Genomic DNA, 12,600 nt, shown 5'->3' with positions numbered 1-12,600 from the left:
AATTGCATTATGTATTTTTTGTATCTTTGTGAACGTTATATACACAAAGTACACAGGCACACACACAGATGTCAAGACAAAAGAATGTAATTAATGCAGCCACAGAGCTGAGAAATCAAGCATTTCAAAGTCAGAAAATGCAATCTTAAAACAAAAAAACTCTCCCTGAACTCTACCCTCCTGTATTTATTCTCAGATAGGATTTTGACATAGAAAAGAACAGGAGAAATAGCGGTGATTCCAACAGCACAAACAACATAAAAACAGTTTTTGTGCAACTCAGCATAACATCCTCTACCAAAAACACTGTTTGGCTCTCCCAAGTATTTAGGCTGGAGAACTTCAACTCAGCCAATTTTCTGCAACTCTGGTCACACTTGAATGCCAAAGGTCTATTAATTAAGATAGCTTTAGTTAAACCTTCTTCCTGCTGAGCTATGACACCTAATTGAATTTGACAAAGTTATTCACAACTGAGACAAGGATTTAGAAATCTAAGCTAAAGATCTCCCTGCAGTAAATAACATAATTAGCAATATCTTTCTGGCCATTCGAATGCTGATGCTCTCATAAATTAAACATCACAAATCCTACATACGTCCAGTTTCCCTTTGTTTTATGTGAAATAATAATCATTAATTAATTAATTCTTCATACTGGTAACAAGAACTGACATTTTATGAAATGCTTTACAAGTTCACATATGAACAAAGTGCTAACGTAGGTTAGTAATGTAAATGAAGTAACATTAATTCCAGCAACAAGGGATTGGAAACAATAATTCCTGCAGCGTGGCAGAAGTTATCAGCTGGAAATGCAGAAGAGAAGACTGGGGATGCCAGGATGATGGGATACATAGTATATGCAAAAATAATTATGAATGTGATCCTGAGATATTTCAGCCATTTCCATTCCATTTTTCCATATTTCCATTAGAAATAGCGTAACATTCAAGGCAATGCGCAAAGCACTGCTGCACCTTCATCTGAAATATTTTGTATACAATTCTGATCATCCATTGTTCAAGAGGGATGAATTCAGGACGCAAAGGCAGTGCAGATGACTCACATCATCCAAAGAATGGATCCACTACAAAACACAGGAGTACAATAGCCTCATTTGTTTAACCTAGTGAAATGAAGGTCAAATAGGGATACCATATAAACATCAGAAAGCTAAAATAACTTCTTCGGCTACAGAATAATGCTGGCATTTGATTGAAATTGAAATGGAAGTGGAAATGAATACAGTTATGCCATAATTTATGTTTTTAACCAGCAAAGAAATAAAGTTCTAAAACAGACAATAGAACAAGTGGGAATAGAAACCTAACTGGTTTTACAGGGACATTTGTCTAACTTGAAGTAGGGGCTGTATGACACACTTGCCTGCAACAAGGGAGATGCAAACTTAATGATCCAGATGGCCTATTTGAACTGTACGGTCCTACATAAGAATCCTATATGGATGGTATATAACCCACAGGTTTTCAAGGGATCAGCCACCCTCAGAAATCCAGCCATCACCAGTGTTTCAAGGACTGCAGCAGGAAATACTCCTGAAAATAAATCTTTATTTTACATCAAGAGCTCTGAGGCAATGTCTACTTATATTTACTATATTTCCCCCCAAAAATACTCTGGATTGCTATGGTTACATGTGCACTAGTAGTGGCTGCTGAAAGCACTTAGGGTCAAAAAGCAGAGGCAAGCTCCTGTGGCCTGGTCCCTGGGTACCACTGCCGGGCTGTGCCCGCTGGTGCAGCCTGCTGCTCCCAGTGCAGCCTGCTGCCAGCTGCCACGCACCAAGCACACACTCTTGGAGAGCTGCGAGCCCAAAGGACAGTGCTGAAGAAGCCAGGATTTGGAAATTCTGGCTCTCCACAAGAGAGAGCAGTTAGTTAGCACAAGAGAGGACAGTTTGTTAACATAAGCTGTGGGCTCTGCAGCTTTCCAAGACCGGCACTTTGACTTCAGCCTGCCTTTCCCAATGATCATCTTCTGTGATAAAGGAGCGGTCACACGCAGAGACTGATTTCTGGTCCATTTGCAGTCCTGTGAGTGCCCACGATCTAGAGAACCATGGCTACTACATACTGAAAAGCAGCTTTTCCTGCTTACAGCAGTCATCTACCATTCCTTCAGCAATCTCATTAAGCTTTGTTTTGCTTTGCTGACACCAGCGCTGCCAAAGAGATCAGCTGGCGAAGGAGACTGCATTAGTAATGTGGTTGGCATTTTGCCTCCTGCAGTTGAGATCACTTCTAAGCACTGGCTCTCTACCAGCCCACATGGATGGATGGCCTAAAACTCTGTCCCTCTGTTCAACTCTCCAATCATTTAGTGCATTTGCCATTGAGCTATTGCAATGGCCTTGCTTCATACCACTGATAATATCTGTAATTATTATTTTTCATACCTTGTATCTTCTCTTCCCTAGTCAGCCTCACGAGCTGTTGAAATACTTGGTGAACCTGTGTTCTGTTCCTAAATCTCCAACTAGACCTGTAGCCCATTCGTTGCAACTCGTTATGACACTCCTGCTTTACTGGAATATTTCATTTAAATTGTTTTCCACTTGGACTAGAATCTTGCTTTTCCAGGCATTCCCTTGTGAAACACTCATCCCTTCTCTCTTGTTCATACAAATCTTTTCATTTCACTGACCAGTAATGTGAAGTGAAAACTATTTCTTCTTCATACAGTGGATAAATACCCTTAATGCAGCATTCAGGATGACGTGAATCTCAGCCATCTAAAGATCAGCCTCATTCAATCATGTAGATTCCCTCTATAATCATAGAATTACAGAATCATAAAATGATTTGGGTTGGAAGGGACCTTTAAGATCTTCTAGTTCCAACCCCTCTGCTATAGGCGGGGGCACCTCCCTCTAGACCAGGCTGCTCAAAGCCCCATCCAGCTTAGCCTTGAATACTCTCAGGGAGGGGTCACCCACGACCTTGCAAAGCAATCTGTTCCAATGTCTCACCACCCTCACAGTAAAGAATTTCTTCCTAACATCCAGTCTAAATTACCCTCTTCCAGCTTAACAACATTTCCCCTAGTCCTGTCGCTACATGCCTTATAAAAAGTCCCCCCCAGCTTTTCTGTAGGCCCTCTTCAGGTACTGGAAGGCAGCTACAAGATCACCTTGGAGCTTTCTCTTCTCCAGGATGAAGATCCCCAGCTCTCTCAGCCTCTCCTTGTAAGGGAGATGCTCTCCAAGAGCTCTCTGATCATTTTTGTGCCCCTCCTCTGGACCAGCTCCAGCAGTTCCCTGTCCTTCTTGTGTTGGAGGCCCCAGAACTGGGCACAGTACTCCAGGTGTGGTCTCACAAAAGCAGAGTAGAGGGGCAGAATCACCTCTGTCAACCTGCTGGTCACACTTCTCTTGGTGCAACCTAGGATACAGTTGGCTTTCTGGGCTGCAAGCACACATTGCCAGCTTATGCTGAATCTTTCATCATCTGGGACTCCCAAATCTTCCTTAGGGTTGCTCTCAAGACATTCTCCACCCAGCCTGTATCTGTCCTTGAGACTGCCTCGACCCAGATGCAGGACCTTGCACCTGGTCTTGATGAATTTCATGAGGTTGGCATGAACCCATTTTTCAAGCCCATCCAGGTCCATTTGGATAGCATCCCTTCCCCCCACAGCTCTCTGTGTGCAATCATACATCCAATTCCTTATCCAGTCAGAGGTCCATTCTCCAGTTTGGCAACAAGGATGTCACATGGGACAGTGTCAAACTCTGCACAAGTTCAGATGGATGACTGAAAGGGGAACATTTCTTCCAGAAATTCTGAAAGTTCTTCCAGAAGGAAAACTTGTATCTTGCTAACACAAAAGACGTCAGTTTCTGAAGGCAGTGTGTCTCTAATAGTCAGAAAACTAAAGGTAGATGAACCTGATGATTGATGTTTTATTTTTTTACATTATTTTCAGAACAGTAAATAATTATAAGCTAAGTTAAACTGTTTCTAGCTCATTTCAGAGAAGGCAAACAAAAGCACATAGAGAATATATGACCTGGCAAAAGACAGACTGGCTATCGCTGTCAAAGCTGCAGGAAGAACACAGGGGATCGTCAGTCACAGCCCTGTGTTGAGACCATTAAACCACACCTCTTTTCAACAAACGTCCTTTTATTTGTTGCCAGCAAACATCTCAAATACAATTTTACAGGGGTTATTAATTGTGTGCAGGCCTTGCCTTTAACTAGCAATAAGAGCAGATCTCACACCAAGAATTTTCTGAAAGTGTTGCTCATTCATGCCCCCTAACCTCTTCAAGCCAACACAAAAAAGGAGCCAAGTGCAGCAACTCCATCAATTTAGAGCCATTCTTCACTGCTCTGTAGTCAGTAGAAGTCCAGTGGAGACACAGTTGTACAGAAAAGGGTAGGAGTTTTTGGTTGTTTTGTTTTTCCCCCCAGGAAAAAAATGGATACGAGCAACAGTAAACTTTTCACAGTCTGGTCACAACTGTGGGAGGCTTGCTAGCTCCAAAAGCAGTTTCCAGTGAAGAGCAAACCTTCACATGTACTGTGTCATCTCCCATCCATAGAATACAGGCCATCAATTTTTCAAGTTCATATGGTATTCAAGCCACTAGAAAAATGTATCTATTTGTGTGTTTGTACATGTCTACATGTACCTGCGAGTGCCTGCATGTGCACTAACAATTTTCTAATTTATAGGAACTAATTCTTGATAATTAAATATTCAGTGTTACTCATTCCATATATGGCTCACCAGAAATTTGTATGCATCTAGAGCAGAACTCAGAGTTTGTTTTCCACTTTATTAAGCCAGATCCAGCCTTCGCAGCATAGCGACCTGCAAGATCAGGAAGGGAGAGGTATGGCTATAAAATGAGAGTAAATAATTAGTGGTGCAATGTAGCCATAAAACCACTGAGCAAATACCCACTTCGTCTCCAGTCCATGGAGTTGCAGAGCTTGCTGGCAGCCAGGGAGGGCATGCCACCGAGCAGCTCAACTGTGTCCTATCAGAGGCCACACGGGAGTCTGGAATTCCTGCTGTCAGCTTATCAAAAACAGTCATAAGACAAAGAGAAGGTTTTGCTCTTTTTCAAACAACTCAGTAACAGATCAGAAAGTAGTGGATTTGTTTCTGATAGAGGTGGCAGTATATCCTGCACTCACTTTGCTACTGCTAGGAAAAAGAAAACATATGAATGCAAAGCAATTGCATTTTAAACTCGGGTTATAAACGCTGTATCCTGCTCTTCATGTCCCGCGTTTCATGCTGTAGAAAAGCTGCAGCGTGTCAGAAAGGAGCTCTTTTTCAGTGTACAGAAATAAAACTGAGAAAACCAAAAACCTACATTATGTACCGCATTTAAATCTTTCTTATGGTAAGCAACAGCCCTGGCCAACCAGCCACAAACGAAAAGACACCTTAATGGTCCAGGAAGGTCAGAGTTCTTTGAGTTAGATATTGAGCAATGGAGGTGCAGGCTGCAGATGGGAGGTTTGGGTGTGAACACATGCCAAGTGCATAACAAAACTCGATTGAAGGAAGCCAATTTTAAAATTTCCATTTGAATTAGTCGCACATAGATCGCAGGAATTCCACACATACCCTGTTTGAGAAACCAGAATCTTCAAGGATCTTCGATCTGTAAATGACCGGCACAAAAAAGGACCTTCTTTGATTTGCTTTGCTTTCTCAAGACAAAAGTCATCATCAGGCACACCCAAATATTTACCCTGGAAAATATGTGGGAGCAAATAATTCTTGATGCGATTCAATTGAGTTATGCAGGGCATTTTGTCTGTGTTCACTGAATCAATGCTTTTTTCAAGATTTGTGTCCAGTTGATTCAAAATTAAGAACTGAGTATTTTGCTAAAAGCAATCATGCAGATTCTCAATATTTCAATTTCTTCACTTCACACTTTTCTCCCTCTAATCTTTTATGTACTTTGTTTTGGCATTCTTTTCTTACTTACTCATGAAGAAAGAAACAAGAGCTCCAGTCTGTAAAACTGACAGAAGTTCAAGCAATAAGTCAAGTTATAAAGAAAACAACAACAGAGATGCTGGGATGGGAGCATCTCTTGCAAAGAAATCAGTTCAGCCTGAAAAATCTGAGTGCTAATGGGTGGACAGACTTTACTTTCAAGTCTTGAATTCTCCCCATTCCTGTAAAATATCCCAATTAATAGTCCACCATTTAGGAGGAAAACACAAGGTTGATGTAGTATCTTAAAGCAAATGATTCTTGCTTGGCTGCAGGGCAATGTTCAAGCAATACATACCACAAGATTTAACATAACAGCAGCTACCCAAAAGAAATCCACTCTGTGTAATGCATTCCACTGAAGGCTAAACAGCCTTTCAGTGAACCTACTGGCTCACTCGTTCCTTGAATGGGATCTTTAAAGAACAAAAGAAGATCTGATAGACATTTCCCTCATTGTAAGGCTTCCCAAATGCATACTGATCCTTGCTTAGCACGAATTTTTAAGTATGAAGGCTAAGTATCAGCTTGCCTTACTAATACCTGTAGCTGTAGGCCACACAGCTACATAATAATGACTTGTTTGACTGATTAAGGTGTTTTCACCTAGTTTTGTTTAGATGTTTACTAAAATAAGAAAAGCAAATAATTGGTTCTTACAACATCAGCCCATTTCATCTGTAAAACTACAGAGGAAAATAATACAAGTGACTTTGTTAGATGTGAAACTTACTGAACAGGCTCTGTTCTGTAGCCCTACCAAAGCAGCCCCTTGCATTCCTTACAACTGTTGACAAGAATATTGACTTCTTGCATGTGGACTATTACTCACGTAGTGCTTTTAATATATAAAACACTATAGTTATATAAAATATAGTAGTTAGCATATTAAAAATATGTTCCATCTGTTACTAATGACACGTAATGGAAAAATAGATTTTATGATTTATTCTTCATTCCTATATTTATTTGCTTAGGTCCCAGTTCTACTCAACCTTTACTGCAGGCTTCTTGTGTCTACACATTGTTATCATCAGAGTATCTGTAGTATAGTAAGTTAGGCACGTACGTAAATCATTCTAGAATGAAAGACACTTATTAATCACAAGGAATGGCATTCTCTTTTCTACATTATTTCTTTGAAATTACTCCTAAACATTACTCCTGCTTAGGGGTATAAATGAGATCTATGTGGGAAATAGGATTTTGCTGTCTCTTTACACACAGGTGAATTTTGCCCAGTGAGTGTGCATGTTGACTTTCCACTGTAGAATTTCTGATCCTCCCAATTCTTCATTACTATCTGCCAAAAGCTCCGTTGTTAGTTTGGGTTTTTGTATACTTGAAGTCAGATTTATGACCTTTGTGGTCAAAATATTCCATTTGATCCTTTTTCTAATCACTTTTTACTCCTACCCTGATCACGACTGCACTGATCACGACTACTAAAAAAGTTTAAATGCATTACTGACTACTTTATTGATTGCTCTTGTAACTAAATGGCTGTTTGTTAACAGAGTAATTCTTGGTTTTTAGAGCACTGTGGAACGAATGTGTTACTGAGGGCTTCACTATGTAGATGATGTCTGCACAAATATAAGAAGCTCTAAGTTTCTCAAGTGCTTATTTCTGAGAACTTCCAGTTCTAAAGCACTACTGTTTGCAACAGTTTTCTTCGGGAAAATTGGAGCGTTTAAGGACTTTGAAATTAGGGACAAATTTTACAGGACACAGCCTGTTTTGAGAAAAACATTCATTTGTGCCTTTGTTATATAACTATTTGTCCCAAAGCAATAAGATACAACTGCTTTTGAATTTGAATGATATTTTGCCTGTCATAACTTTAAAAATATTTCCCTTAGGCTGTATACTTAGGCTTACACACCTTTTCTGTTTTCACTTTATGATTTGTATGATTGCACTCTTCTTATGATTGCACATGGAACCTCATAATTAAAAAGTTTGATTTGAATTTCAGTCTTTTCAATTTGTACTTCTTACCTGTCATAAGCACATAACAAAAACATGTAATTTTGCACCAAGATATAATCCTACAACAATATATTTTCTTTTCAGAAGTCAAGCATTCAGATATGGCAGAATAAAACAAGCCGCTGTAAATGGCTTAAGTAAAACCCATTAGGATTATCCAACGCATCTATTTTTTATGAAATTCCAGAGGCTCCACAAGCCCACAGTTCTCTATTTCCGACTATTCATAGAAGACGTGGCTGATCAGTAGCAGTTTACCTAGGTTTTTTATTAGAAGCCTCTAATGTAAAGACAGTAGCCTCTCTTGATGTCCTCTGCAAGTGACTTGTAAGGAGAAAAGGTGGTAACGGGCACAATAGACATTAAAGTGAGTTTCAGAATAGCTACAGCAGGTTCCTGTGATGATATCTCTAAATAATTGTTCATCAAAGGTGGAATTTCTCTGACTTGAATCTGGTCTGACCATGTCTTGCCAGAACTTTTGCTGACGGGGACCTTTGGAGAGGTGATAAGTGTAGCTTTGCTGCTCATGAGTGGAGTCCAAAGTAACCTGAAGAGATCACACTTTCAGTGTAAACATAAGAGATTAAGTTCCAATGTAAAATCACCTTCATGTTTTCCTAATCTTGATCTTCTCAGTTCCATGCAATCCAGACATCCCAGACAGACGGATATATGAGCAGGTGCCTCCAGCACCAAAACACTTCCAATTGCAGCCATTAACATGCCAATGGCTCTTTCTACTTCTGCCTCTAATAAAACCCTCTTACCAGCTCTCCAAAAACATCTTTGAAAACCAGCCAAGCTGCAGTCCTCCCCAGCTCCCATTTCAAGTCAGTTCTCTCCTCTCTGAAGACCTTATCCTCTCTTCTATCTTTCTTGCATACTGCGAAAGGAGACAATATGAGGATAAGAAACTCTTTGGCAATCTATATAGACCCTGCAACTCATTCTTTTGCTGTATGTGTAATCCAGGAGAGGTAAGATCTCATTTCTGGATAGTTTTCAGTAACTTTTTCTTGTTTTGGTAACTGTTTTATTTATGTTTGACCGTTACTATAGATACTGGAATTCAGCCTCATGAAGTTATATAAGCAGGCCTTGCAGAGGCGAGGGCAAGGATGTCAGGACAGACAGTCACATCCTCCTCTATGGACCGACCACATGCAGGAGAGCTCAGTGTGGGAGTATTCAGAGAGAAAGGCACCCTCCATCCAGATTTGTGAGTCTTCGTGGGTTCCTTCAGACCGCTGGGACTAAACATGTCTGACCCATGTGGGAATGATTGCATGAAATTAGTCAGACACTCGTTAAAAATTTTTCAAAGGATTGTAGAAGAATTTGTTCAGATGTCAGGAAATGGCAACATGTACAAGCAGCATTTCATGGTTCGGGGAAAATTGGTGGCACGTCTCAGAGAGCAGAAACTGAAACAGAAACAGGTGATTGAAAAGACTTAGGCACTAATGTCCCATTGGCTGACGTTAGTGATTAGTGATTTTAGTCCTTGAGTGTGACTCCTTTCTGAAAATACAAATTAATTTTCTTTCCTTTTTTTTTCCTTTTTTACCCAAGACCGTGGCATGCAGAGAAAACAACCCAGCTCAGAAGAACCTGGAGCAGAGTGCTGGTGTGGTAATACACTCTGACCCACCTCACCCCAGAGCAGAGCTGGGCAGCATCTGTGACAGTGGTCTGCTGGGACTGCCTCCGTGCCTGAGACCTGAGGTGCAAAAGTCACCAACATGCTCCGAGCAAACTCCAGGCAAAATTACCTAATCATGGTGGTATGCTTTGTGGCCTCAGGCATTTTTCTATTACTCATGAATATTTCTCTATCACATGGCATGGAAAAGTAAGTTTCTAGACTAACTTCTCAACACACTGCCACCATCATGTTCATAATTCTGGAAATGACTTAGAAAAAGTTCATTAGCCTCAAAACCTAACAATTCTCTACTGTTCCAGCAAATATAAATGGATTCAAAATAGACACCTGTACGACCTACTGTAGGGAACCTGCTTTGGCAGGGGGGTTGGACTCGATGATCTCTGGAGGTCCCTTCCAACCCCTACAATTCTGTGATTCTGTGATTCTGTGAAAGAGGACTCACTTGTTTTATGTGCAGATTCAAGAAAGGCATTTTCAATTCTTGACCCACTGAAACAAAAAAGTTTAAGTCCATATTTCAAAACCAAGACACACATTTGAAAGTTCCACAGAGAATTTTCTGGTTTAGAACTACAGTTTTCACCCTCACTTGCTTACACTGCCTTAGTTTTCCATGAGTTAAACAGTGATGTGCTTCCCCATCTCACAAAAGTGCAGCAAGAAGGAACTCCCTTACAGAGCATGCAATACTTTTCATTGAAGTTTGAAGAAAATGACCAATTAGAAATTATCTGCGTCACAGGTATATGACGTGCCTGCCTGCTTTTTATTTATATCAGTGTCAGCTGTAATCTCCTGTTTTTTGACCACTACTACAAATGCTGCTTTTACAAGTAGTACAGATGCTGCTCCTTCAGTGACGAAAGGAGAGTGCTCAGCAAGGCAGAGACATAGGGCACAGTCACTTAGGGCCGGAAGTGAATAAGAACTAATTAACATAACACAGCAATATAGGTGGACAGATTTTGTGAACAGAAGACCTGCATCACCTTTCCTGTTTTCTTCACCCACACCTGCTACTCTAGTTTTATGCCTCAGAGCCCTTTGCATACCAACTATATCGACATTAGAGCTTTTAACATGTAGATTCATATATTTATGTATTCATACATACAGTGATCCAAATATTTGCAAGCTATGTGTGCAGGACTGTAATTGAAATAGAGTCTCTGAAGCTATTTAGTTCATCTGAAGTAAGTATACTGTTACTAATGCTTCGGTTAGTAGTTTTAACAAATCATGTAAATCAGGTCAGAGATGGGACCATTGAATGTGCATGTTAAAAACACAGGGTTTATGTGAATATAATGAGGGATGTTAAATGATCCAGCACTGATAAGGCAAGGAGGTGGCCATGACTGTAGTGCTTGCAGTGAGCAGATAAACACACAGATGTTCAATTTCTATTTCCTCCTTCAGTCGCCAGCAACAAAAGTGAAAAAAACAAAAAGGCCAGTTTGCCCTATCTGAAAAATGCCAACAGTCTGAGAAAACAGTATCCTGGATGTACTGACTCCACCATGCTTTGACAATCTTTCAAAAGTGTCTCAAGATACATATTGAAATGTTGAAGACTTAAAAAGACTTTGGTCATTCTGGAAAATGTAATACTGACATTAACAGTTGCATGTAGATAGGGAGGCCCAAGAAGTAACAGAAATGGTAAGTCTTCCCTTAGAGCTTAGATTGGGAAAGGTTTACTTGCTAGTAATCCTGTCAGCTTTCAAGATTCCATTGAAAAACACTGAGTGACATTAAAATATTCATTTTATCTGATTACTGAAAAATGATGAAGGTGTTTGGCAAAACACACTGTACAAATGCTTTTCCTATTGTATTGAAAAAACTATGAGCACAACTGGAAGATTTGCACATATTGTGAAATAGTTTCTTTGCTTTCATGTTATTTTAGCAACACTTGGTATTTCCCAACAAAATCCTGAACAACAAAATGAACTGCAGGCAGGATACCAATATAGTACCCCATGCCTTTAGATATTCTGAATGCTGCATGCTCTGCTATCCCAGTACCTGTTCTTTAGCAATCTCATAGATTGTGTTTGAATTCTAACAGCTTTAAGAGTATCTCAAGGAAATGAAGGCCACTTTAATCAATCAGTTGTCTCTAATGTGTTTCCTTGCTCAGAAATGCCAATGTGACCTTACCATTTGCTGAATCTGTATGTAATTATTTGGCTTACTTATTAAGGTAACACACCCTAGCTAGGATGAAAAACCAGACCTACAAGATAATCCTCATCTCAAGTTTCTGCTGGCTGTATTGTTTCAAAGTATTTGCCTGTATTATAATAGTGAAATTTCATCTGTGTTTTGTGCTGCAGTGGGAAGTATGAGGTACTGGAGGTCAAGGCACTCACCATCTAACAGGAGTATTCTTTCATTAATAAACAAGCTTAGAATTTTGTTCTGCATATAGAAAAATTCCTCACTGCAGAAAACGTATTGCTGAGTAAATAATTAAAATCTTCTGTCAAATCACCTTTCATTAAAATAGGTAGACTGATAATTATATTACTAGGTTCCTGTGTAGAAGAGGATTACGTTTCATGTAAGGGGAGCGTATTTCACTCTACAGCCCTTATCACCCCAAATATCAATCTTTTTGTTTATACATTGATATTCTAAACAGCATTGCTTACAAAGATATTTTGGAAATACCATGAAAATAACAATGATGAAAACAGTAGATAGGTTTATATGAAAAAAATATATTTTTTGAAAGAAATTGCAGCTCTGTTTTCCCTACATACTTCTTTTGGTTTTCATACTTAGGATATGCAGTAAGGAAAAAAAATGATAAAAAATTGATGGTACTGCTGGTAAAAACAGAGAACAATATTCGATCTCCATTTATAACCAATAGACACCACTCTTGCTGGAGTATATATTTTGCATGTTTGGAGTACACTATGTGGAAGATAGTAGC

Source organism: Lagopus muta, chromosome 4 (assembly GCF_023343835.1).
Source record: "Lagopus muta isolate bLagMut1 chromosome 4, bLagMut1 primary, whole genome shotgun sequence".
NCBI lineage: Eukaryota > Metazoa > Chordata > Aves > Galliformes > Phasianidae > Lagopus > Lagopus muta.
This window is presented reverse-complemented; position numbering follows the sequence as displayed.